The sequence below is a fragment of the Sminthopsis crassicaudata genome, chromosome X (assembly GCF_048593235.1).
Source record: "Sminthopsis crassicaudata isolate SCR6 chromosome X, ASM4859323v1, whole genome shotgun sequence".
Classification (NCBI taxonomy): Eukaryota; Metazoa; Chordata; class Mammalia; order Dasyuromorphia; family Dasyuridae; genus Sminthopsis; species Sminthopsis crassicaudata.
In genome coordinates, this window is record NC_133623.1 from 21,469,502 (window position 1) to 21,496,628 (window position 27,127).

General features: G+C 37.8%; 1 long non-coding RNA gene and 1 pseudogene across 1 annotated transcript in view; both read left to right on the top strand.

Moving 5' to 3' along the window:
- LOC141548688 (uncharacterized) overlaps positions 1-1,549 on the top strand; it is a 41,035-nt gene extending 39,486 nt beyond the window's left edge. The window contains exon 3 of the long non-coding RNA XR_012484033.1: positions 1,146-1,549. This is a non-coding gene — a long non-coding RNA (uncharacterized LOC141548688). The remainder of the gene's footprint in view (positions 1-1,145) is intronic.
- Positions 1,550-1,758: 209 nt separating this feature from the next.
- LOC141548687 (progestin and adipoQ receptor family member 4 pseudogene) overlaps positions 1,759-27,127 on the top strand; it is a 77,153-nt pseudogene continuing 51,784 nt past the window's right edge.

Below are 27,127 nucleotides of genomic sequence, written 5' to 3' on the forward strand. Positions count from 1 at the left end.
AGAAGTTTAGAATTCTGAGGGGAGGCATAGTGGCCCCCCTCTGGGGACCTAGCTTGCCACTGTGCCACTTGAGATAGTAGCTCTAGAGCTTACGTTGTAATTGCATAAAATTAAAAAAAACTTTTGCACAAGTATAATCAGTGAGGTTTTGGAAGGGAACCAGTTAACTGGGAAAATAGAATGTTTGGTAAATTCATGTAAGTCTCACAAAGTAGCCAGGGAAGTGATTCAAGCAAATAAAAACGAGAGCCATTCCACAATAAAGTGACCAAATGGTCATGTATTTGAACAGACACTTTTCAAAGCGCCATCCGAGCTGTCAATAGATTGATGAAAGAAGTGCTCCAATTACTCATAATTAAAGAAATACAAGTCAAAATAACTTTTGAGCTCCACCTCATACTCATCATACGGGGAAAGATGAGTGAAAAAGAAAATGAGAGCTATGGATAGGGTGGCAGGAGGACAGGAATAATAATTGGCTGCTGCCCACTGTAGGATAAGTGTGGAGTCTGGATTCAGGACTCAAAGTGCTAAATGAAGCATATATTGTTGCACATGCTTTTGCTTTGTAATTTTTTGGCTACAAGTTATTGTTTTTTACGTGAGAAGTATTTTTGGGAGGTACAGTGGGATTCGATTAGTGATGGCCCCTGTCCCCCAAAAAGAGAAGAATCACAATCCCACTTGGGTAGAAGTTTGGTTCAATCTAAATGGAAATTGCCTAACAATCAGAAGTACCCCCAGATGAAGTGGGCTGTCTTGGAAAGTAGTTAAGTTCTCCATCACTGGAGGTTGTCAAGTGCTTAAGTGGCATACTGTTTGGATAAGAAGCACATAGTCTGTAGGGGAAGGGACTTCAGAAGCCATGTGATCTCCAGGCTACTTCAACCCAAATTCTTTTCTCAGTTCTTCCAACAAACGGTCATCTACACTGTGCTGACTGTCTCTGCTGAGGCTGAGCCCCATGATTGCGCTTTTTAAATTGTTTCTGACATCAGACCTCAATAGGTCCCTCGGACACGTGTACCCCTTGATCCTAGGTAGTAAGAGACAGCCTTCCTGATACAAGAACACGCCTAGCAGATCTTGTCTCTGCTCTCTCCTCCCTCTTCCTATGAGACTATACTTTTCTTATTTTTTAGGTTCAATTTTCTTTTCTTCTCATGAAGATGTGAGTAATCTTACGCCCCCACCCCCTCCACAAAAACATTTTGGGAAAAAAGGAAACACAAACCTCTGTTCCAAAAAGACACGGTGCAGCCCCAAAGGTTTCCACGTTGGCCCTGCGCCAGAATGGGTCAGGCTGTCAGCCCGGAGCCCTTCAGCCCTCTATCGGGAGGTGAGTCAGCCTGCTGGAGGGCGCACAGCGGGTGGTAGCTGTGGCGGTCTCAGATACTGTTTCCAAGTTGGTTCCTGCAGTCTTGCTGCCGTCTAAGTGGTTCTGCTTCTCCCGGCCTGCCTCGGTTCCTCCCCAGCTGGTCCCGCTTCCCGAAACTTTGGCTTCAGTCATTTCTGGGGGTCTTTCGACAGACCCTTCACCATTATCCTTCCCCTTCATCTTTGCGAGTCTTTCCTTAAAGGCGGCTCCCAAGATGGAAGAGCCCCGCCCCCCCCACTGCTGCCCCAGGCTGAGCCCCAGGGCAAACCCGGCCCCGCCCTTCGGTGTGATGGGAACGAGGCCGGGGTCAGGGGTCCGCTGCGTGCGGCCAGGTCACCTCCTCCCACGAAGTGCGCCTGCGCAGAGATGGCCGAATTGAGAACGCTGACCGTTTGTTGAAATGTGGAAGCTTCTAGAGCGGCTGGCCAGCAGGCGCCCCACCTCGCCATGGCTCGGAAGCCCAGCCCTCAGCTGCTGGCCTGGGCCCAGACTCCTTCTCATCTGCAGTTCAACCCGTTCGTGCTGACAGGCTACCGGCCCTCCAGCAGCACGCTGGGCTGTGTCCTCAGCCTATTCTACCTGCACAACGAGCTGGGCAACATCTACATCCACGGGCTGGCCCTGCTGGTCTTCCTGGTGCTGCTGCCCCTGACCATCCCCTGGGGCCAGCTGGGCTGGGGCTGCTGGCTGGGTGGCACCCACTGCTTGGCTTGCCTGGCACCCCCTGCCGGTTCTGTCCTCTACCACCTCTTCATGTGCCACCAAGGAGGCAGCCGCGTCTACACCCGACTCCTGGCCCTCGACATGTGCGGGGTCTGGCTGGCCAACAGCCTCGGAGCCTTACCCATGATTCACTCCACCCTGACCTGCTGGCCTCGCTTGCGCCTGGTCATCCTGCTGCTTTACACCTTGCTGTCCATCAAAGCCGGCTGGCACGCCGTCACCGCTCGCTCAAACATGGCTCGGCTTCAGGCCTTCGGCTGGCAGGCCATCACCCGCCTGCTGGTGTTTGGGATCCGGGCTCTGGGAGTGGGCTCCGGAGCCCCGGGGGCCTTGCCTTGCTACCTTCGAATGGACGCCTTGGCACTGCTGGGAGGACTGGTGAACGTGGCCCGGCTGCCAGAGAGCTGGAATCCAGGGGCTTTCGATTACTGGTGTAACTCCCACCAGATCATGCATGTGCTCAGTGTGATCTCCATCCTCCAGCTGCATGCAGGGGTGGTTCCAGACCTGCTCTGGGCTGCTAACCATAATTATACCTGTCCTGCAGCTTGAGCAGTTTGTTTTGTTTTTTTTTTTAACCACCTCAAAAATCAAGCCAGCCAAAAACCAAGCCGGAAAGAACAAGCCAGCCAAAAACCAACCGAGAAAGAACCAACAATTTAAGACACACGCCACCAAAACTCAAAACAACCCCAAATCTCAAACCACCGTTCCCCAAACTCTCTTCAAAGCTAGTAAGTAGAATACCCCTTGTTCCCCTGGCTCTTCTCCCTCCTCTTTCCTAGGACTCTCTTGTTTGGGGGAGATGTAGAGGTTTCCTGTTATATAAGAATCTTCTGCTTGAGCGCCAACTAGGGTTTCCTGAGTTTTTCAACTCCTTTCTTAAAGCTGTAGAAGGTTGTCCACCCCACTTTTGGAAAACTTCAGTTTCTTTGGGGGAACCTCACCCCAAAAACTTCTTCCCCTCCATCCTATGCTTTTTCTATAGTTGATCAGCACAAGTAATTTGGGAAGAAGGGAAGCTTGACAGGGCCAGGGCCTCCCCAACTTATAATTTTGGCTCTGCTACCAAATAGAAATTTCCTTTATCTGATTTACTTGTTGGACTAGGCCTGCAACCTACCACTTTAGATATATTCCACACACTTCTAGGACCAAACAGCTTCCCCCATATCCGACATTCTCTGTGCTTTCTGCCACGGTGAGTGGGAAGCATTAGATTGACTCTCCAGCCACTAATATATCTGAGTAACTCTAGGAATAACCTCTCAGCAAACATTTTTACATTCCCTTGACCTCCAGCCTTCCTTCAACTCCCTTATCTGCCCTTTTTCTCCTACTCACTACCTATCTACTGAAGTTTTGTTTCTCTACATAGTAGCACCTCACATCTGATTTTGAGCTACACCCATTCCATTTCCCTCTATCCCCAAAGAAATTAAGCAAAAAACAAGGACAAGGATGATTAAAAAAACAAAAACAAACCAATAACCCAGCCTGAGATGGAGTGTGTATTTAGGAATACCAAGCATCTAGGACATCTTCTTGCATGTGATTGGGCCAGAACTTTCCCTCACAGGGAAAATTCACCTTGCCCTAAGACTTTAACCATTCACACCCCAGGCCAGAAGACTGTTCTCTAAGAAATTGGTCTTTCCACCTCTTCACTAGATTGTGATCTGGTGGGCCCTAAAATGCCCCAAAACATTTCAAGCCTTTTGTCTGGACTAAAATAACTCAGGTCTAAAATTTTGTATTTTTTGTATGAATATTGTACTAAAGATATTAGATCTTTTCTCTGGAAACCTTGCCATTCCTAGCACAAAGATGCTGTTTACATGAAGAGTGTTCCTGCATGACAACTTCTGACCATGAAAACAAGATTGTGTCTGAACTCTAGAAGCCATCACTGAGAACTGAGGGCCACTTCAACAAAGATAACAGGAAGAAAAGACAAGATAGGTGCATGTGAGTTATTTTTGACTCATGTTAGTTAATTTTATTGTTTTGTAGTTACTTAATTGTACTTTCTTGAGCTCTTTTAGTTAGATGTTAGAGACACAGGCATGGAGCTGGACTTCATGTCTGTTATCCAAAAACAAGCCTAGCAAAGTTACCAAATTAGTTATAGGGTCATTAACTGGTTTTGACAACAGCACTTTTCAAAACAACTTTTAGGTTGTAGAGGGTTTACACTGGGCATCAGATGGGGATGTATACCCCCACATATCAAATGAAAAATATCTGAAATATGTTACTTATATTGTTATAATGTTGTCATTGTTCAGTTGTGTACGACTCCATGACCCCATTTGGGATGTTCTTGGTAGAGATACTGCCGATTCCTTCTGTAACTCATTTTACAGGTAAGGAAACTGAGGCAGACAGTGGTAAATGACCTGACAAAGGTCACATTTGAACTCCTATCTTCCTGACGCTGGGCCTGGGGCTTTATTCACAGTACCACCCAGCTGCCCTTCTTACCTTGATACTCAGAGTTTTATTTCTTCTTTACCAAACACCATTTAACTAAACTTCTTTTTCTTTGAGTTTTGTATTTGCTTTTCCTTCAGGATTATCCTAACTTTGAGAGCATCATTCATTTGTCACTTACCATATGATACCGGGAAGTATATGTTTTATTCATAGATATACCTTAGGTATCTGTTTGATAACAATCATTATTTCACAATTCTTGTCATTAGTCAGTTCTCCCTAATGTCTAACTTTAATCCATTATGCATTACAGAAGCCTACATATTATTTTAAATATTAATTCCACAAAAATATCCAAGAGATCTTACTTGTTTCTTCTGTTTCTGTCAATAAGATATCCAGACCCCACCAGCTGTAAATGATTTTGCTATTCTTAGCAGTACAGTGATCCACAAATACTCTGAAGGATTGTGTCTGAATACAGATCAAAACATACTCTTATTTATTTATTTATTTTTAACTTCATTTTTCTTAAGATGGTTTGTGTGTGTGTGTGTGTGTGTGTGTGTGTGTGTGTGTGTGTGTGTGTGTGTGTGTGTTTTAGGGTGGGAGAATTGTTTTCTTTTACAACATGACTTTCAGGGAAATGTTTTATATAACTTCACATGTGGTTTCTTAATGAAGGCTGGGATGGGGATAAGGAGGAGAATCTAGAACTCAAATGTTTTTTAAAAATATATAAAGAAATTGTTTTAGATGTAACTGGAGAAAATATTGAATAAGTTTTTAAAAATAAGATATCTGAACAAAAAAAAGAAAAAATGTAGTCAGTCATTTAAATAAGTTATTTATACAATACCAAACATTTGAATGGTTGACTAAATTTTTCTTTTTTTTTTTTCTGAATGTCTAACATCTCTACATTCCCCCCCCCCAAAGAAAAAAATTTGGATGATCCAGTTTCTTTGTGTTTTTCCTAACGAACAGTTTAAACTTAAGGAAAAGTGAGTGAAGTTCAGAAAAGTAGAATTCTTCAAAACCAGGAAGCTGTACCCAAATATCCTGGTTATAAAATAATTCTCTCTTCCAAACTACTTTTTTTTTACTTTATATAATTTGTCAGTTGTTTTCAGTTCATTCAAATTTGTCCATTAATCCAAAAGAACCATTTTATTTATTTCTCTTTACTTTTGGGTGATGGACTGACATTTCTTTGTCTTTTAATGTTGCTTATCATGTCACTATAAAACTCAAAAAATCATTTTCTCTACACACGTTTGCACACACACGCATACACATAATCTAGCCCTTCAAAATATTATTATTAATTTGAGAGTGGCATTATGTTATATATGGGACTACTAATGAAAGAGTGCTTCCCATTTTTGCCATCGAAAGTTTAAATCTTGGCCTGGTTGAGGATCCTTACTCTTTAGTGATGAACCTAGTTCCTTTTGCATAACATTTTTACTTCCATAAGCAGCACTAATTTCATCAGTCTCCAAACACAGATATTACCGAACTCGATGTTAGGGCTCTTTATCAGGTGTGGCAGATGATCTCAGTCCATATATGCTGCTCTTATCTTTAAATCTCAAAGATAATAGTGCTAGTGATGATAATGATATATTTTGAATAGTTTAAGTATCCAATTTCATTGGTGTGAGTTCTTTCACTGATGCCATTCACATCTCCTTTATATATGTTTGATGATCTTTTTAAAAATTTTATTTATTTTGCTATACTTTAAGTTCTGAATGGTCTTCCTCCCTCCTTACCTGGTACTACAGAAGGCCATCATTTGACACAGATTTATAAATATATGTAAAACTATACAATGCATACTTCTCTTTGTTAGTTCTTTCTCTAGAAGAAGAGAGCATCTTCCTTCACAGGTCATTTGTAGTTTATTTAAGAATATACAATACGCAGAATAACTTGGCTGTTCATAATTATTCCTCAGTTTTGCTGTTACTGTACAACATCCTCTTGGTTTTGCTCATTTCATTTTGCATTATTTCATGCAAGTTTTTCCATATTTTTCTAAAATCAAACAGTTCATCATTTCTTATAGTGCAATAGTATTCTTTCAAATCATATACCACAACTTGTTTAGCCATTCCCAATTGTTGGGCATCCCCTCAGTTTCCAATTCTTTGCTGCCACAAAGAGAGCTGCTATAAATATTTTAGAACCTAGAGGCTCTTTTTCTTTTCTTTTCCTGATCACCTTGGAAAACAGATACAATAGTGGTATTGCTGGGTCAAAGGATATGCAATTGATAACTCTTTGGGCATAATTGCCCTTCCAAATGGTTGGATCAGTTTAACAACCTTGTATTAATGTTCCAAGTTTTCTATTTTCCCTCCAACTTTTGTCATTTTCCTCTTCTATTATTTTTGCTGATCTGTTTGGTTTGAAATATCTCAAAGCTATTTTAATTTGAATTTCTCTCATCAATAATGATTTGGAACATTTTTATATGCCCGTATATAGTTTTGAGTTCCTTATCAAAAATGTTCTTGTTCATATCCTTTGACTATAAATTGGGGAATGATTCAAAGTTTTGCAGATATTTGAAGATCCTTAAGAGTTTCTGTGACTGGGAAAAGTCATTTCTCTGTAATCAAGCTGACAGTGAGTCTATTTCACTTTAGTAAAGCTGATCCCTGATCCCCAGACATACAATCCATTCCTGGATCCATAGTCTAAGCCTTTCTACTAGTTGGGCATAATCTACCAGAACTTGCATTCCATTAGTTTTACACTAACTAATTTCCAAATTCTTTATTTCTATACTGTTACTGTTATGTTTACTTAAAATTCTATTAAGGCCTTTATACAAGTTTTTAAAATACTTATCACCTTCAAAAATGGAAAGTGGGTAGAGGTACAAAATTTCCAGAAATTTGGAAGTCTTTGGGAAAAGAGATGAGGGTAGAGAATGCAACATTATTTTTTTTTCTTATACATTGAAAGTCATTTCATTCATTTGAAAATATAAATTTTAGTTTTATATGTGTAATTTAATTTGATCAAAAAACTTTTGTTAATATTACTCCAAGGCATACCTTATGCAGAGTGTGGGGGGGAAATATTTGCAGTATCTGGGCAGGGAGAAGGGGCTGCCAGGGAGAAGTGATCCTTCAAGCCCAGGAGATATAAACCTTCATCAGCAAGTTTCTAAAGACACAGAACAAATAGAATAGCTTTGAAAATAGTTGTTCTTGCCCTCTGGGGAGGGCTTCTGGCTTCAGAACTGCTATAAAGGATTAATATGAAGATTAATTGAGCACCTCTATTTTTTCCCTCAGGGGTTCATTTCCATTGAGCTCTTTATGATTTATTTTTATTTCTTTCTCACGTTTAAGCTCAATTGAAGCTCAGGTTGTTATTCTGTAAAAAGTTACTAAACAAGAATAACACAATCAGTTCTATTCAGTTATTCTTTATGCTTTCATTTCATATGACAAATATATATTTTCCATACAGATAACTGGTTGTGGCAAACAGTTATTCCTGATTAATACCCAAGATTAGGCCACAAGGGTATCTAATTAATTTAAACATCTATTAACTAATAATTCACTAATATTGTACAGTATTATAATGGATTTCTTATGAAGTACTTATTACATCATCATGATAACCAAACACATTGATCACTGCTTTTTCTGTAAATGTTAATATAATGTCACTATTAGGTCATTTAAAAAGCTTCTGCAATTTGAAGTTAACAGCTATGGAAGGAGTTACTTTATCCTGACCTATGACATCTGATCATGTCACTCTGTGAGACTTTTTTCTTAAAATCTTTTGTCACTTTCAAACCAGATCAATACAAAAAGGAACCTGTCAAGAAAAATTGGATTTGTATTAATCAGGGTTCTCTATTAAATGATCATCCAAAGTTGTAGTTTAAATGCAGATAATAAAATTGAGTTAATTTTCATATGTGCCTTTATGACTAAATTGAACTATTTTGGAGGTCAGTCATTGAAGTGGTATCTGTGTGGTCTTAGAAAACAGTAACTCCTTTTCAACAACCCTTCTCTTGGTAGGTATAGTTGTTTCAAAAGAGACATGACGAAATATATAACTCTGGCAGAAATCATAAGTGTTTTTTGCAAATAACTAATCTTCTATAAGGAATCCGTCTTCTCTTTGTACTCTTTTGGATATTTTCTATAGCAGTGACAAACACCTTTGGTGAGCATATGTCTCCCTGATTTATGTCTAGCTTTATATTAATAATCAGCAGATTGTCAAATAATGTTGCTTTCATTAGAGTTACAGCTATTTTGGGAATGTCTTCTTTCAAGTATCATAAGATTTTAAAAATGTGTATGACAGCTTATTAGAGGAGCATCTTTAAAGTGGAATTTTGGTATGTTAAATTAAATCAAATGCTTTTTATAGCTAACAGTTAATAAGTATGTTAGAACCTTGTATTTTCTATGCTTTTCAGTCAATTGTGTGAATATGGTCTGGTGTGGAGTATTTATGTAGAAGTCTACCTCCTCACTCAATCTTTATCAAGGATGTCCTTGACACATGTATAGATTATTCTAGTTTTAATATATATTGTTCATTTTGTTTTATATGTCATATTTGCTTCCTAAAAAGCTTGCTTGATTTTCTTCTTAAATATTCAGCCAAGAAAAAAATATGTGCATATAGGTTGATAGTTTTTTCCCCCTTTTTCTCAATATTACCCTGTAATATTCTTTCTAAAATGTAATGTTCTCTTTTGAGGTTTTCTTGGAGTCTCATTTCAGTTCAGAGTAATCACTACACGAGTGTAGCCAGGTGTTAAAGTCCAAATCCTTTATTATTTCCTTCAAAGTCCTGTCTCCTTCACTTGGGGCTTGGCTAGTTTTCTGGAGGCCTTTCTCTCTCCTTGGTTCCGAGAGCTTGAGCTCCCCCCTGCCTTCTCTGGCTTCTGAATTTCTCCAACTCCAAAGGTTTGCTTCAGTCTGCAGCCACCACAAAGGCGGAAGATGAAATGAATCTGTCTCAGCCTCTGAGAGCTTCTAGTGCGCCAGTCCTTTCTGCCCTGAGAGCTTCTAGGTTATCTGCTCCACACTGAGTATACACCCATCATTATATCACTAGGAAACCATTATTTGTTGTAGGATTAAATCAGTGCTAAACTACATTTAACTATTGTCTCCTCATTTCCATTTAGTGCCTTGTTTCAAGTTCTAGCCCATAACATCTCCTTGTAGGATTAAATCAATCATACTGAACCATGCTACATGAGATAACTATTGTCTCTATCAATTCCAGTGACTTAGTACCTTGTAAGAATCCTTTGTTTCAAGTTCAGAGTTCTGGCCCATAGAATTACCCTGTTGCCTTTAATTTTTTGGTAATAATGTCTATGTTTTTCCAAGTTTTTTTATACCCTTTATTCTTATATGTAAAAATTCTTGAGATATATTGAGAATCTGTCTTTCATGACTCTCAAAATTAGGTTATTTTCAGCAAGGATCTTTTCTGTTAATACCAAAATGTTTATGGCAGCTCTTTTTTGTGACTGCAAAGAATTGGAAATTGAGGGGATGCCCATCTATTGGGAATGGCTGATCTGTGGTATATGATTGTGATGGAATACATTTTTTAAAATGACAAATAGGATGGTTTCAGAAAAACTTGTGGAGACATGCCAGTGGTCTCCTGGTTCTGCTCAGAGCATTGTATACAGTAACAATGATATTGTATGATTAATTGTGAATAGCTTAGCTATTCTCAGTGATACTGTGATCCAAGATGGTTCGAAAGGACTAATGATGAAAGATTGATCTTTGAAAAGATCAGAAGGAAATATATACAAGTAGTACAGCTTTGAAAGTTACATTTATGAAATACTTGAAAGCCAAACTGTACAAAATAAATTTTTAATTTCATGTGTTCTTTGGTCATTGAGTCACATCTGACTCTTTGTGACCCCATGGACCATAGCACTCCTGGCCCTTCTATCTTCTACTATTTTCTGAAATCTGTCCAAACTCATGTTTGTTGTTGCTATGATGCTATGTATTCATCCCATTCTCTGCCATCTTCTTTTCCTTTTGCCTTCTATCTTTCCCAACATCTGGATCTTTTCCAAAGAGTCCCATATTCTCATTATGTGGCCAAAGTATTTTAAGCTTCAGCTTCAGTATTTAACCTTCCAATAAATGTCCTGAATTAATTCCTTTAATTATTGACTGACTTTGATCTCCTTGCTGTCCAAGGGACTCTGAAAAATTCTCTAGCATAATTCAAAAGTATTAATTCTATGGGATTTGACATTCCTTAAAATCCAACTCTCACAGCCATACATTGCTACTGGAAAAACTATAGCTTTGACTATATGGACTTTTTTTATAATTTAATTTTTATTTTATTTTATAATTATAACTTTTTTTGACAGTACATATGCATGGGTAATTTTTTTACAACATTATCCCTTGCACTTACTTCTTTTCAGATTTTTTCCCTTCCTCCCCTAACCCCCTCCCCCAGATGGCAAGCAGTCTTATACATGTTAAATATATTACAGTATATTCTAGATACAATATATGTGTGTAGAACTGAATTTTTTGTTGCACAGGAAGAATTGGATTCAGAAGGTAAAAATAACAGTTTACACTCATTTCCCAGTGTTCCTTTTCTGGATGTTGCTGATTCTGTCCAACATACATCAATTGGAATTGGATTAGCTCTTCTCTATGTTGAAGATATCCACTTCCATCAGCATACATCCTCGTACAGTATCATTGTTGAAGTGTATAATGATCTTCTGGTTCTGCTCGTTTCACTCAGCATCAGTTGATGTAAGTCTCTCCAAGCCTCTCTGTATTTCTCCTGTTGGTCATTTCTTACAGAACAATAATATTCCATAACATTCATATACCATAGTTTACCCAACCATTCTCCAATTGATGGACATCCATTCATCTTCCAGCTTCTAGCCACTATGAAAAGGGCTGCCACACACATTTTGGCACATACAGGTCCCTTTCCCTTCTTTAGTATTTCCTTGGGATATAAGCCCAGTAGTAGTATGGCTGGGTCAAAGGGTATGTACATTTTGATAACTTTTTGGGCATAATATGGACTTTAGTTAGAAAGATAATGTCTGTGCTTTTTAGTCTGTTGTCCAGATTTGCCAGAGCTTTCCATCCAAGGAGCTTTTAACTTCTGCAGTGTTATCTTTGAGCCCAAGAATATAAGATGTGATACTACTTTCATTTCTTCTCCCTCTCTTTGCCAGGATGTGATGGGATCAGTTGCCAAAATCTTAGGTTTTGGTTTTTTGTTTTGTTTTGTTTTTTTTATGTTAAGCTTTAAGCAGTTTCATGTACAGTCCTCTTTGGTTTTGTTCTACTTTTTATATGCAAGTGCTCATTTTATTTGGTGTTTAAGTTCAGAGTTAAAAAATAAAATTTAACTTTGAAAATAAGATCAGTTTTGAATCACACTCCTGGAATATGAGCTACTTCTCTGGGCTTATATATTTATTAAGCAGTTGTTTTAGAACAGGTCCACTCCCACACCACCAACTGTTTCGTAGACTTCTTTAATTAAATATCTTATGGACATCTCAACCTCAAAATGTTCCAAATGGAACCCTCAAATCTGCAAGATTTCCTGCCCAAACCTTGCCCTTTTCCAGACTTCCCTGTTACTCTCAAGGATACCAGTCTCATATCTTCTGTGTCATCCTGAACGCTTCACTTGCATTCTTTTATAGAAGGATGGAACGCCGGAGAAGTATACTTGAAATGAGGTGTTAACTCAATGGAATTGCTGAGATGGTGGTTCTCTAGTTCACATATATACTTAATAGTATGGTGATGTAATGGTTCTCTAATTTACACATAATCAGTGTGCTGTAATAGTGTAATTGTACTAAGCTATATTAGGGCTTAGAAGGACTGGAAATGATTCATTCCATCTTTGACCAGCCTCGTGGTGGCTGTCCTGCGTTTATCACTTCTCCACTAAGATCAAGGACTCAGGCTGATTCCGAAGTCCTCCAGAAATCTAGCCCAAACATTCTATTCTTTCCACGTGTCAAGTCTGTTGCCAAGTCTTGTCATATTGACCTTCCCCTTTCTGATATATGTCTTCTCTTCACCCATACAGCCCTCATCACCTCTCACCTAAACTGTTACAGAAGTTTGTAACTGGTTTCCTCTACTCAGCTGTCAAAAGGATTTTCCTGAGGAGCGAGCAGATCGTATCTCTAATCCCTACCCCCCCAAAATATTCAATTTCAGTGGCTACCTGATACCTCAAGAATTGAATATGAATTATTTGTTTTGCAATTAAAGCCCTTCAGAATATTTTAGCTTTCCAATTTTATAGCTTATTCCCTTCTGTGTATTCTATGATCCAGCCACAGTGATGTCCTGACTGTTTCTCATACTCTCTGTAACATGCTTTTAATACCACTTGTTCCTCAAGTCTGGATTGCTCTCACCTCTGCTTTCCCTGTCTTCTTTGAAGACTCAGATCACATACTTTCTTCTGTAAGAGACTTTTACTGGTTTTCCTCTCCCTTTGTTCTAGTTCCTTCCTTTTCGGATTACCTTCCATTTACAGTGTATGTATCTAGTTATTTTCACTCTGTCTACCATATTGGAAAATGACCTCCTTGAAGGCAGGGACTACATTTTAGCCTTTCTTTATACCTCCAGCACTTGCCACAGTACCTGTCATACAATTGATGCTTAATAAATGCTTGTCACATAACCAACTGATCAGTATATTCCTAAGAACCATAGCTTTATAGCTGGATGGGACCTTAGAAGATAGCAATTCAGTTATGTAGGACACTGGAGTTTATGTGCCTATAACTGCTTGATTATAATAATAGTTCACAATTATATGGCACTTAACTCACAACAGCTTTGTGAAGTATACAGCACTATGGCAGCTCCTCTACATTTCCCTCATTTTGAGATGCTAAGGAGAAACTGGGCAATCAGGTGGTATAGTGGATAGATTGCCAGTCCTGGAGTAAGGAAGATTCATCTTCACATCTGGCCTCAAGGCACTTAGTAGTTGTGTGAGCCCAAACAAGTCACTTAACCCTGTTTGCCTCAGTTTCCTCATCTGTAAAATGAGCTAAAAAAGGAAATGGCAAACCATCCTAATATCTCTGCCAAGAAAAGTCCAAATGGTGTCATGAAGGAGTCAGACATGACTGAAACAACTGAACAGCAAGGGGAAACTAAGACTTAGAGAGATGGAATACATTTACTTATAAGCTGCAGAGAAAACTTGAAACCAGGTCTCCTGATCCTAATCTGGTATATTTTTGACTATATCACAGCTAATAGACCATTAGCAACTGAAGACTAGAGGCAGGAGAGAATTTAATGAGAGAGCCATTGAAATAAAATGGTTCAGAGAGCCTGATAGTAAGAGTAGATGGCACTTCGAACGTGCATTATATACATGGTCAAGGCAGAGATAGAAACATCTTATTATTGGCATATATTGTTTACATGGATGGAGACAAGACAAATCACAAGCCAAGCCTAGCATGATAGAGTAATGTTATGCATGATATAGTAATTACTTGAGACTTCATTTATTTGGACTTTTAGTAAAAAAGAAAGAAAGAAAGAATGAAAGGAAGGAAAGAATGACAAAATTTTCTTGATTTGCCTTAATGATAATTTAATTCTTTAAAAGGTGGAACAACCATTGAGAGAAATTTTTACGCTTGACCCAACTCATGGCACCAGGAGATTTTGTTTGCTTACATAGAAACAACAGGAACCTTCGAAGGAAATGACTGTTTTAGAATTTGTAACAGAGAAGGAGATGAAAGCCTGGCAGAGTTCGACATGCATTTTAGATTTCCAGAGGGCTGATTTCAAAGGATTCAGAGAAAGGGTAGTTAGTGTCCACTGGACTAAAATTAAACAATGAAAGATAACCCAGGAAGGATTAGAGTCTCTCAAGCATGAAATTCTGAAGGCACAAAGAGAAACAATTTGAATGAATGGGGGGGGGGAATAGTTTAAAGAAACCCAAGAGTATAGAAAGAGAACTCATCAACTTAAGTTTTATTTTTAAAATCATTATTGATCTCTTTTGTTTTTACATTATCTTCTTTTCCCAACATTATCCTTTCTTCCTTCCCCATCTAGTGAACCAGCTTAGCTTTTAAATACACATCAACCAATCATCAATCAACGCAAAATAATTAAGGAGCTAAGTGCCAGGTACTGTGCTTTAAGCTTAGATTTAAGTATAAAGAATAAAATAGTCCTTACTTGCAAGGAACTTATACATTTAATGCAAGAGATAAGCAGACATAAATGCAGAAAGTATAACTATAAATACAGAGTTTGGAAGGAAAAGCACTGGTATTTGGAGAGAGTTGGAAAGCTGCCATGCAGAAGAAGATGCTTGATTGGTATCTTAAAGGAAAAGATGGACTTTATGAGGTGAAAATAAAGAGGGAGCACACTCCAGTCAAGTGGAATGACCATTGCCAAAGTGTTGTGTGTGAGGAACAGAGAAGGGCTCCTTTAGCTGACTGTAGATTGCAGGAGTAATGTCCATGGATGCTGGAAGGATAGGTTGGAGCCAGATTAGTTTTAGAAACTAAACAGAGGAGTTTAGAATTGATTTTAGAGGTAATAAGAAGCCATGGAAGTTGAGTAAAAGAGTCATGGGATCACATATATTTAAGAAAAGCTACTTTGGCAATAGTGTGTAGGGTGAAACTAGAATTCTTAGAAATTAGCAGACTGTTGCAAAAATTGAGACAAGCAGTGAAGATGGTAACTTGAACTACGATGATAGCTCTGTGAACAGAAAGACAGTCCTACGTGAGAGGTGTTGTCAAGAAATGGCAAACTTTGTCATCTGACTGTGTAGAATGAGAGTTGAGGAATTGAGCATAATGCTGAGTTTTATATCACTGGGAGATTGGAAGAATGCTGCACACTTAATTATTTTGCATTTTAAAAACAGTTTGTTATTTTTATTTTTCAAGTAACAACATTTAAAAATTGTCCTTTTCATACAGAATTCCCCTAAGCTACTTTGGGTCTAGTAACCCTGTCACAAAAGAAAAGGAGGCACTAGTCTACATGTTCTTGATGAAGTATATGACCATCATTTCTTTGTGATCACTTTTATTATAGATTCTAGATTTTTTTTTCAGGAATCAAATTCAATCTCACTGGCTTTGTAGATTCCATTCTTTTTCTTTTCTTTTCTTTTTTTAAATGGGATGATTGCCTTCTCCAATCACATGATACCTGGTACTTCTACAGGTCTCCAAGATAATTAAACAATCATTCCTATGCAAATGGAATGGGATCAGAATGTATTAAGCACCTACTACATGTCAGGCACCATGCTGTGACATAGGTACTATTATCCAATTCTACAGGGGAGAAAACTGCCCCGAGTCACACATCTAGTAAGTGTACAAGGCCAAATTCGAAGACAGGTATCCCTAACTCTAGCTACAGAGCTCTATCCGCTGTCCCATCTAGCACTACTTAGAGATAATGCCAAGAATCTTATATCCAACCCACCTCTGTCCTCTGAACTTCAGTCCTATGTTACCATTTGCCTACTAGACATTTCCAACTGGATCTTCAGACATATCAAAATCAACAAGTCTAAAACCAAACAGTATATTTCACTAGAGTTGTTACTTGAAAAATAAAAATAACAAACCGGTTTTAAAATAAAAATTGACTGTATGTCATACATTTTTCTCATTACTATTGTTTTTTATATTATAAATTTTAACTTTAGATTTGATGAGTAGATTCTATCACTAGCTAATACAAAGATAACTGTAATTTCCATAATAAGTATTTGTTAAAACATAAATTTAATTTTTCTATAAAGTATTTAAACATGTAATTGGCTTGTGTATTCTCATCTTTTACTAATAGCTAGGTAAAACCTGGGATGAGACTTGTTTGTGATATCAAGATGGTAAAATGCTTTGTTAGTTATTTATAACTCATTGTGAAGAGCACGAGCCTATATTTAGGGTTGTTATGCAGTCCTTCACAACATAGTGAGGAAGACCCTAATGTGTTAGGTAGACTCTTGGACAGGAGTAGCACAGGATAGTGAGATATGCAGATGTTGGGGTCTGCATTTTTAGAGGAAACTCTCAAATCCATGAGATCATGAAGATATATCGGTGTTGAGTGTCTGTCCCTTCCACTTTCCTGTTGTGTAGAGAAGCTCAAGTTGGTTACTTTTATTGATCTAACTTTGCTGTCGTTCATTATTTTACTGTGTGGGCTGTTTCCTATTTGGTCAAATTTAAATTTTTTGTTGGGCTAAACTTTCCAGATGACCAAGGTTTCTCTCTTGCTTCTGATTTCTTTACTTCTCAAACCTTTTTAGTACAGTTTTTATTGATGGTAATTTATTTATTTTGTTATTTGAGCTACTTTGATTCCTTCTTTGCCTTTAAGGTTTTGACTTTGCTTTCAATTCTTGATTAAAGGAATCTATAATACCTGATAAGCTTTTGTTTTCTGGGTTCCTTCCCATCTTCTAAAGGAAGACTTTCCCAGTCCCTCTTAATTTTAGTGTCTTCCCTTTGCTGATTGTTTCATGTGTGTCCTTTCCCTAGCTTGTTTGTCCATAGTTGTTTGTCTCCTCCACCAGGCTATAAGCTTCTGGAGGGCAAGGATAATTTTTTACCTTTCTTTGTATCTCCTATGCTGAGTCCAGTGCCTGACACGTTTATAGGTGCTTAAAAATAAAATAATCAGAAAGATTAAAATAAAGTCAAGATTTAAAAGTGGAAGAAAATGTAAGGCATATGATATAACAATAACTGATCTTGAAAATAGTTTAAGAATCATTTGACTTCCTGAAAATCATGATCAAATACTATGAAAGAATGCATTTATTCATGATATTCGTCTTTGATTGTAAAACAACTGTAAAACAATTGCAAAACCAAGAGAAAGACAGCAGGCAACATGTGCCAGATGAGTCAAACTACCACCTTGGCCACCATCTTCCCTGAGAACATGAACCTAAGAGACTTGGAAATAAGTTTATCCCAAACAACCAGGCCTGCTTTCAGTGCCTGGTTCAACATGAAAAAATGAAATTATTCTTATCAGTAGAAATGACATTAAAGAAAAGGCGTTAACATATGCTTTGTTGCTCTAGCCTAACAACTGCTTGCAGCTGAATTCGTCCATGTATGTTGTTTTCCCTATTAGAATGTGAGCTCCTTGTGAATAGGACCATCTTATTTTCTGTATGTCCAGTTATTTCTATATGTAGTGGTTAGCTCATTGTTTTGTTCGTGGTAAATGCTTAACAAATGCTTCACTCTTTTGGGACATACTTTTTTTTTTTAATGAGTCTTTTTTTTTGTATGTTTGGTATTCCACTTTGAATCACGCTGTCAAATCCATAGGGGCTTTGGGGAATTACAGGAGAAGCATGCCAATTTCCTTTTCAAAAATTTTTGAGATAAGTGATGCTCTTGTCATTTTGTAATTTGTTATTGTATATAATTACACATGAGGCCACTAGGTGGCCCGTTGGCTAGGGTTTTGGACTTTGCAAGCAGGAAGCCCTGATTTGGAATCCTAGCTTTAGGACTTAACTGTGTGACCTGGACAAGTCACTTAAGCCTTCTGAAACTGTTTTTTCATCTGTAAAATGGAGATAATGATATACCTACTTTCTACAGTTGTTTTGAGGATCAAATGAGATAATATGTGGAATGCTCTTTGCTTACTGGGAAGCATTATATAGCTACAGTGTAGCAAAATATTGCAAAATGGTCCTAATATTTTTGAGATACCCTGTTTAAATGATAGTATTATTATCAGTAAGTATTATGAGTGGCAAACCACTCCAGTATCTTTGCAAAGAAAAACCCAAATGGGGTCAGGAAGATTGGATACGACACAGCATGTATTAAGCACCTAATCTGTGCTTTGCACTGTACTAATGCTGGGAATACAAAGAAAGGCAAAAGATAGATCCTACTCTGTTGGAGTTCATCATTCAATGGGGGAAATAACGTGCACACAATCATGTATGGAGGAAATACATTTCAGGATAAATTGGGGATGATCTCAGAAGAAAGGCTCTAAAATTCAGGAGGATTAGAAAAGGCTTTTTACAGAAGGTGAGTCTTTAGCTGAGGCTTGAAGGAAGCCAGAGATGAGGTGGGACATGGAGGCAAGGAAACAGCCAGTGAAAATTCTTAGTAATAATAATAATTTCTGGAGTTTGCAATAAGTGAAGATCTAGGAGTTTTTCAGCTTCTCCCTCTTTAGGTTTTAGTAATTCCTACATTTTACCTCTTATTTGGTCTAATCTCAGTATAAGGATAAAGTTTTTTGCTTATTTTTTAAAGATTTCTCTAGGATTATTTGATGTAAACTAGAGATGAGGGTTCCATTGATAAAAGGCAGTGCTTATGGTTGGTAATAGCTATTTTTTTTGATATAGTACTGGCGCATAATTAAAATATTCATGTATTTATTTTATTCCATGGACACTTCTGGTTTGCCTACTTCAGTGGTCATCGTCATCTGCCTTGAAGTATTTCCAGCAGGGAGAAATTATCTAATTTGTTCCAATGTACCATGACTTCTTCTGGCACCAATACGTGGAGTAAGTACCTTTTGCTCCACTTGTCTTTCATATTGGGTTGATTGTCTGGGTGGTTTCATTTATAGCCAGCCAGACTGCAAACTTTTGCTGTCCTATCTATTTCTTAAATTCTTTGCTTCCCTGTTAGTGGTATTGCCAGAGTCAAGCTGGTCAGTTTATCAGGGTTTCTGCCAGCCCTTCATAGCTACTGGACACAGAGAATCCCCACTTTATACTATCTGGGATAGCATTCCTTTATTTTGTCTCCCTGGGGAAATGGCTACCATGGGAAACTTGATGAGGGATGGGAGAGTTCAGAGTATCCATTCAGATTAAGATCATGGTCCTTTCCCTTGTCAGGTCACTCTCCTAATTATTTTAAAGGGAGGAATCTTTCCTGGGAGAAGCAAAATATTATTTCTAAATTGGTAATTAAAAACTGTTAAGTATTTTGCTTTTTGATTAGTTCAAAGTTGTTGGTCTAGGATGATTTGTAAGTTACTTTCATAATACTTCTAAAAAGGGATTAGTGGGCTTGCCCACTGAGCCCCTAGCCAATGGCAGAATCACATTTTAGGCCCAATTCCTCTGACGTAGAACTAGTGTTTTTTTATTATTATTATTATACACCATTTTCCTTGCTAAGATAAAATTGCAAAGTTTTTGTTGTCACAATATGAATTGCCTTTGATCAGTCTCCAGGTCTTGGAAATCTCACATTGGCCATCTTTGCATCCTTTATAGCCACTTGAGTTAGGCAGCCTCTTATTTTCTTCAGTTTCTTGTTTTTTCTTAGTGATTTTATCACTTCCTAAATCCAAGACACATCCCGATTTGTCACAAATGTGTCATTTTTGAATCCTACTGTTTTATTACTGCCGTACCCAGACCTGCCTTATACTGACACCTGCTGGGATACACAGGACTTGGACAACATCTGGTACTAGATAGTATGGTATATAGCAAAAGCCTGGTTTAAGTTCTTAATGCCAGAATTGAATCTATAGAGGCTGATTGGAATCAAATAAATACACTCTTTTGACTTATACACTAAGTAAAGCTACAGAACAACATGATATATCTTAGTTTACTGTATTAAGATACAGAATCATAGAGTTATAGCTAGAAGTACTTTGAGGCCATCAAATTCAACTCCCTCATTTTTCAGATGAAGAAATTAAGGCACAGATTCTCTGGGGGGGAGTCCTCATAGTTTCTATTCTACGTGTATTTCAGAGGAACTGAGAAAGAAAAGGTGCTACTTATCAAGATGATCATAAACTTTTCCCCATATAGTCATGTCACTAGGATTGTTGGGAGGACTTTAATTTTAAAAGTAACATGTTAACTCTGAACTCCAGATCTATTCTGTCCATCTGACAAAGATCTGGTGGGAATCAAATGAGAAAATTCAGTGGATCTCTGATTTCACTGTGAGCATTCTCTCCATTTCTGTAGCTTTCATTCCTTGCCTTCTCATCCTCTGTGAAGCTTGTCCATATTATTCTTTCCATGGTCCCCAATGAACTCATCTATCATCCTAGAGTCCTTCCTCTAGTTCTTAAATTTCAAGGGATAACTAAAAAGCTATCCATTTATTATCCCTTGCTGGTCCTGTGTGACCAGCCTACTTCCTTTTCTCATCATGTATTTCCTCAATGATTTCCTTTATGTTGCTTCTCTTATGCACATTATCACTGCAGATAGGCTATAACTTACTTGCATCCACCATTTGTCTTTGATATTTGGGTAACCTGGAACTTAAGCTACTCAGAGATTGTGGTATCCCAAGATTTACAACCATTTAGCATCAAGGAGAAATTATATATGTTGACAAGATGGTTTTTTCCACTAGGTAGTATTTTAATATCATTTACACATTTTGTAGATTATTCAACTCTACGCAAATAAAAAGACATTTTAAAATCTGCTAGAATGTTCTCTTGAGGCACCATTAAAATCTGTTACTTTGTATCTTATTGGTGAATGCATATGTTTTTCCAATATTTTGTTAATATGGAGCAATTAAGCATTCAGCTGATCATTCTTCTCATGCCTGTTGTAGTAGTAGAAAGAACTGTGTACCAGGAATCAGGGGAAATGGGTGCTAAGTTTAATTCCTTCTCTTTGGTTGCTTTAAACCTTGGTTTTATTACCTCTAAAAGTGAAGGTGATAATTACTCCAGTCCTTTTTGAGATGTAAGACTTTGTGAAAGGTCCAGATACTTTTGTGACTTGTTTCCAACTGAAATGAGCTGATTGGTTCCACTGGATTAAATGATTCCTTTAGAATGGCAGGGGAAACAACATACTGGCACTCTAAGGGATGATCAGAATCAAAGCCGGAGGTTGAAATTTGAATAACAATTTGGGCTAGTGCCAGTGAGAAGTATTCTGCTTTTCTCTTTTTTGTTGGTCCACATTATTCAATTGAACTTCCTGTGCTTCATGTAGAGGTTATGAGCTGAAAGTTCCAATGCCATTTGCGATTCCTGAGGGCCAACTGTTACTTCCTTTCCTCAAATTCTCCCTGCCTTGCCCTTTCGATGAAAATCCACCCTCTACTTCTTCTGATTAAAGTATCGGTACCCCTGTTTCAAATGGACATATGAGGGAAAAATGTAATCCCATGAGCTGATTGGTTTTTGTATTTTTAAACACAATAAAACTTAATTTTAAAATACAAAAATCATTCTTAATGTGGGTGGTCGGGGGTGGGGGGTTGCCAATGTCACTTTATGTCATTAACTGTTTAATTTGGTTTATCAATTCCCTAAAATAAAATAGGGAAATAAGATTTGGTGGTGGGAAGGAGGCCTGAAGAATTCTGCCAGGGAGATATGGTTGAATTGCCAAAAGACAGCATCACAAGCAGTAGACATGTAGAAGAAGCAGATAGAAATTGCTTTCTCCCCAACATCACATGACCCCTTATCTCCACTCATACAGCCACCTCTCTAGTTAAGGGCTCTATTCACCTCTCATCTAGACTATTGCAATGGTCTCCTAATTGGTCTGTCTCAAGTCATTACTCACTTTAATCCATCCTCTGCACATCTGGTACAGGGATTTTCCCAAGGTATAAATCTAACAGAGTTACACCCCTACACAAGCACACTCAATAAATACCAGTGATTCCTTATTACCTTTAGGATCACAATTAAACTCCTCTGTTTTGGCATTTCTTCCTATGTTTCTAGTCTTCTTATCCTTGACTCCCTTTTATTTACTCTGTAGTCTGGCCTGCTTACTTTCCTCTTACATCCTCTACATCTCCCTTCTCTGCCTGTGCATAGACTGTCATCCATGTATAGAATGCTCGCTCACCTCCACTTCTTGGAATCTCCCTTTTCCTACAAAACTCAGCTCAAGTTTCATTTTCTACAGAAGAGACTTGCTGATTGATATGTGCTAAGAAAAATAAGGAGCATAAATGTCCACTTATACCACCCTGTGGATTTTACACAAATTGATGAAAAAGACAACAAGTGATTTTACTGTGTGGCAAATAAAGAACTCAAACATCAAAATAATCAAAAAACCACAAAATAATGACTTTCAAGGGTAAAAAGTCTAATAACTTCCAGAATGAGGAAAACTCTCCGTTTTCACTTTTCACAGCGTATTAGTGGGAAGAGTAGAGACCGTGCTCTTGTCCAGTTTGGCAAAACTGTCTTCCGAAGGAATATGAATTAACCAAATCTATTTATAATCTTTGAAGTTTAGCAACCATGAGGGCACTGAACGATTTCCTCTGGGAGTTATTAAATTCCAGGAGCTCCCGTCGTCTGGTAAACTGGTTGGAGCAGAGAGTTTTGTAAGCATCCCATGTGGAATTTGGAAAGACAGTTTAGGTCTGTGAACCTAGGAAGAGTGAATAGGGGGGTGTCCTATCAGTATAGGTAATATCAGCTATTCACCCAGCCAAGTGTGTCCTTTGGAATCCAGTGGCGTGGGTGCCCCTTGGCAGTTATACCATTTTAAGAATCTGCCTTTCTTATTTCATGGGAGGAGAAACCCTTTAAGCTATCTCTCCCAAAGGAAAATGTTATTAGGAGAGTTTCAGATGATGATGAGCACTTCCAACCTATTGACCACAAAGAAGTTGCTTAACTGAGTCATTTCCCCCTGGAGCAAGGAAGCAAATTCCATTTCTTTGTGCTTACTTTCAAAAATAATTTCAGTAGTGCTGAGGACAGCAAAAAGAAGTGCATTGGCACTTACGACGCAGCCTCAATACTTCTGCTTTCATTTGGGCAAAATCAGTTCTCTGGCAGTTCAGTACTTAGTAGCATAATTGGGTGATAGCAGATATTGCTACTGACACAGGTGTGAAATTCCCAGCAGGCATATCAGAAGCAAAACTCTCCAGATTGGAAAATTGCTTGTGTGTCATTTATGCATTTGTGAAAACTGTAGGTCTCTGTGTGTATTATGGGCATCATCTATTTTATATTTTATAGGTACATATATGTACATTTTTATAACGAATGATGATATATATATATATATATATATATATATATATATATATATATATAATGTTGCGATTTTATATGTGGATATAAATGCCACACATATATTTCATTTCATTTTAGTTAGATCTCAAATAAAAATTTATTTCTTTAAGTCCTTTTCCCCTTTTCACTCTGGTTTTTACTCTGAGATTTAGAGTTTATAAAACTCTTTTTCTAAATAGAACCAACTAACTTCACCAACTTGCTAAACTCTTCCTAAGGAAGCATGTTTTGAGGAAGGTAAAATTGAATAACAACTTTCATTTAGAACTTTGCTTATCAGGTGTAGTTATTCCCCTTAAAGATCTTAAAATATAATAGATAGACAGGAATAAAGTCAACTCTCAGCTATCTAATTGCAGGTTATCTCCCTGGTAACTAACTGGCTTGTATATGGGAAATGCAAATTCAATTTGCTGTTTGCTTGAACAATAAGTAATTAGGCAAATAAATCTACATAAAAATAATACACTTTATATCTGTGCAACATGACTTCTAGAAATGTTTTGCACAACTTCACATGTGCCTTCTCAATGGGAGTGGGATGGGGAAGGAAGGAAGGAAGAGAATTTGGGACTCAAACTTTAAAAACAAATGTTAAAAATTGTTTTACATGTAACTGGGAAAATAAAATATTAAATAACTAAATAGAAAAGGAAGCAGTAAAGGAAAATAGAAAATAGAAAAGGGTCTAGACTAAGGCCTTGGAGTATACCCCCAGGTAATGAATAGGACATGTCTTGAGACCCAACAGATGAAACTGAGGAAGAATGGTCAGATAGGTAGGAGTGTCAGAAAAATGCAGACAGGAGAGAATTTCCAAGAAGAGAGAAGTCAAGGTAGAGGACTGAGCAGAGCTCAGTAAGAGATCAATCGTTAGCTTAGAGGGAGTTGTTTGTTTAGTGACAATGTTTGAAAGCCAGATTGCAGACAATTCACCACAACTGAATGAAAGGAGAGCATGTAGAGATATTGAATATAAATGGCTTTGGAAAGGAAGGAGAGTTATATAATGACTGCTAGTGGGAATGGTAGGACCCTGTGAGACTTTTTCTTTTAAGAAGGGGGGAGATGTCTGTATGTTTATAGGCAGCAGTAAAGAAACCAGTGTATAGGGAAAGACTGAAGATTATATAAAGGATTATAGTGAGGGAATTTGGCTGGAAAAGGAGGGAGATGGAGATAAGGGTAACACGAAGAGGGGTTGGTCTTAGTAAGAAGAGACATTTCTTCATCAGAGACTGTAGTAAAGGAAGAAACAGTGGGGGATAATGTCAGGAGAAGATGGCATATAATAAAAAGGAGAAAGAGAGAGAATCATTTGCAAGAGACCTTATTTTCTTCAGGAAGTATGAGGTACGATCCTTAACTGAGGAGAGTAGCTAGGGAAGGCTATTTGAAGTTTTAGGGGAGAAGAGAAGATTTGGAACTGCTTCTGTGGGAGTGGGATAGAGATTCAGTTAGGGAGGGTTGAAAGAATTGCTTTGATGTGGTGAGGACTCCAAGAACTATAAATAGCACAAATTTATTGTGGACCCAGGTGGTGAGTCATGTGACTTCTTCAACTCTGTTCTGTAGTACCTCAGTAGGTGTGTAGGAGGCAGTTATTATCCAGGGATGGAATTTAGCAAAGCAGGAGATATGTTAGGACAAAGGAATAAGAGGTGCAAGAGTAACAATTGCTATAGTTCATTAAAGGATCTAATTTGGGAAAGGAAAAGAATATAGTGGAGGGAAGAGGTAATTTCTGCCATTAAATTGTGAGTTCCTCAAAAGCAAGGACTGTCTTTTGCCTTTCTTGGTATCCTCAGAGTTTTGCATATCGCCTAGTACATAATAGGTACTTAATAAATGTTTAGTAACCAGATGACTGACTGGAATTGTAATAAGGGGCAGGGGCTTTAGAAATTGCTGTCAAAAGAAATAGGTTTAGGAAGAGAAAGGCATAAAGAGAGAGATGCAATGATCAGAGAGATGATTGGAGAAAGGGATTTCGGAATTCATGATTATGGAAATAAAACACTTGTAAGTTATGGCAAGATTACTTTGTGTGAGTAGCTGAGATAGAGTGGAAATGTAATTCATAGTAATTGAGTAATGTGGAGATCTGACACATTAAGTTATTTGACAGAGCATCCAAATGTTTCTTGGCATATCCTCTTATACTGGAAGGAGCCAGTGTGGAGAGGGCAGGAGACTGTAAGCCAGATGCTAAACTCAGTGAGAAAAAAGAGCATTTCTGAGGGCGGGGAAGAAGATTGCCAGATAACAGCCACCAGGATCTGGATTGAGTGATAAATTTGTAGAGAATATACCTCAAGGGAGAAGAGGTTGCTGAATGATAGTAGTATAGTGAGAGTTTAGAATTGTCTGTGAGAAAGTGTTCTGATTTCCTTTCTGCGAACATTGAGTCATAAGTGAAAAGGTACAACCTGCATTGGAAAGGCTCACCTCGAAATTCAGTGACATTCCTGGAGAACTGTGTCTCAGTGAGAGTCAAATACAAAGACTATGAAAGGAACAAGTTTAAAATAAATGGAAATTTGTTGATCATTAGAAGAGAAATTTCAGAGGACACAGTTGAAGGGGATGAATAGGTATATACTGGGACATTGCAGAGTTAAGATTGAAATAGAACAAGCAGCAGAATTTGAGTAAGAGTGCTCAGTTCCCAGCATTGTGTAAACTTAGGCAAATATCTTCCCCCCTTCAGGCTTCAGTTTTTTCCTAGACTACCTCTAATATCCTTTCTAGTTATGGCACTCCACAATCCTATAACCTCAAGTCCCATGTTCATTGCTTTAGGCCATGACAGGCCCAAACAATTGGGTGTGCCTTGGCTAACAATTTCTGTGAGCCTTATCATGTCTGTTGAACAAGAGAGCACTACCTGGACTCTGGACAAGAATTGCTCAAACTCATTCTAGAACGAATAATAGCAGCGGAGTCAATATTTATACTAACGTACATAATACTATGTTATTTATTTGTAGCCATAGAAATTAATATGAATGCTGGTGCAAATCATATCCAATTACTGTATCTTAGTATTTGGATGAACTTTTTAGAACATCTTCATCATCTTGCTGTGACCATAGTTAAATTATCCCCCAAAGCTATTATCTGTCCTTATTTTTAAAATTCTCTGACAGACAGACTTTATTACAGTTATGGTAACAAGTTCTTGTTTCTTTCATTTCTCATATCAGTAAGTTAACCTGAGTAAAAGCCAGTTATCATAGTAAGTAATTTGAATTTCTATCATATTGTGCAAACACTAGCCATTAGAATTACTAACCAGGGCCAGCAAATGGCAACACAACTGCTAACCAGAAACATATTGGATATTTATTTAGTGCAAACAAGAATTTCACTGTGCACATCAAAGTCATCAGCTAGTAATGTGAAAGTAAGATATAAATATACACTGAAAGTTGCCCAAATTTGT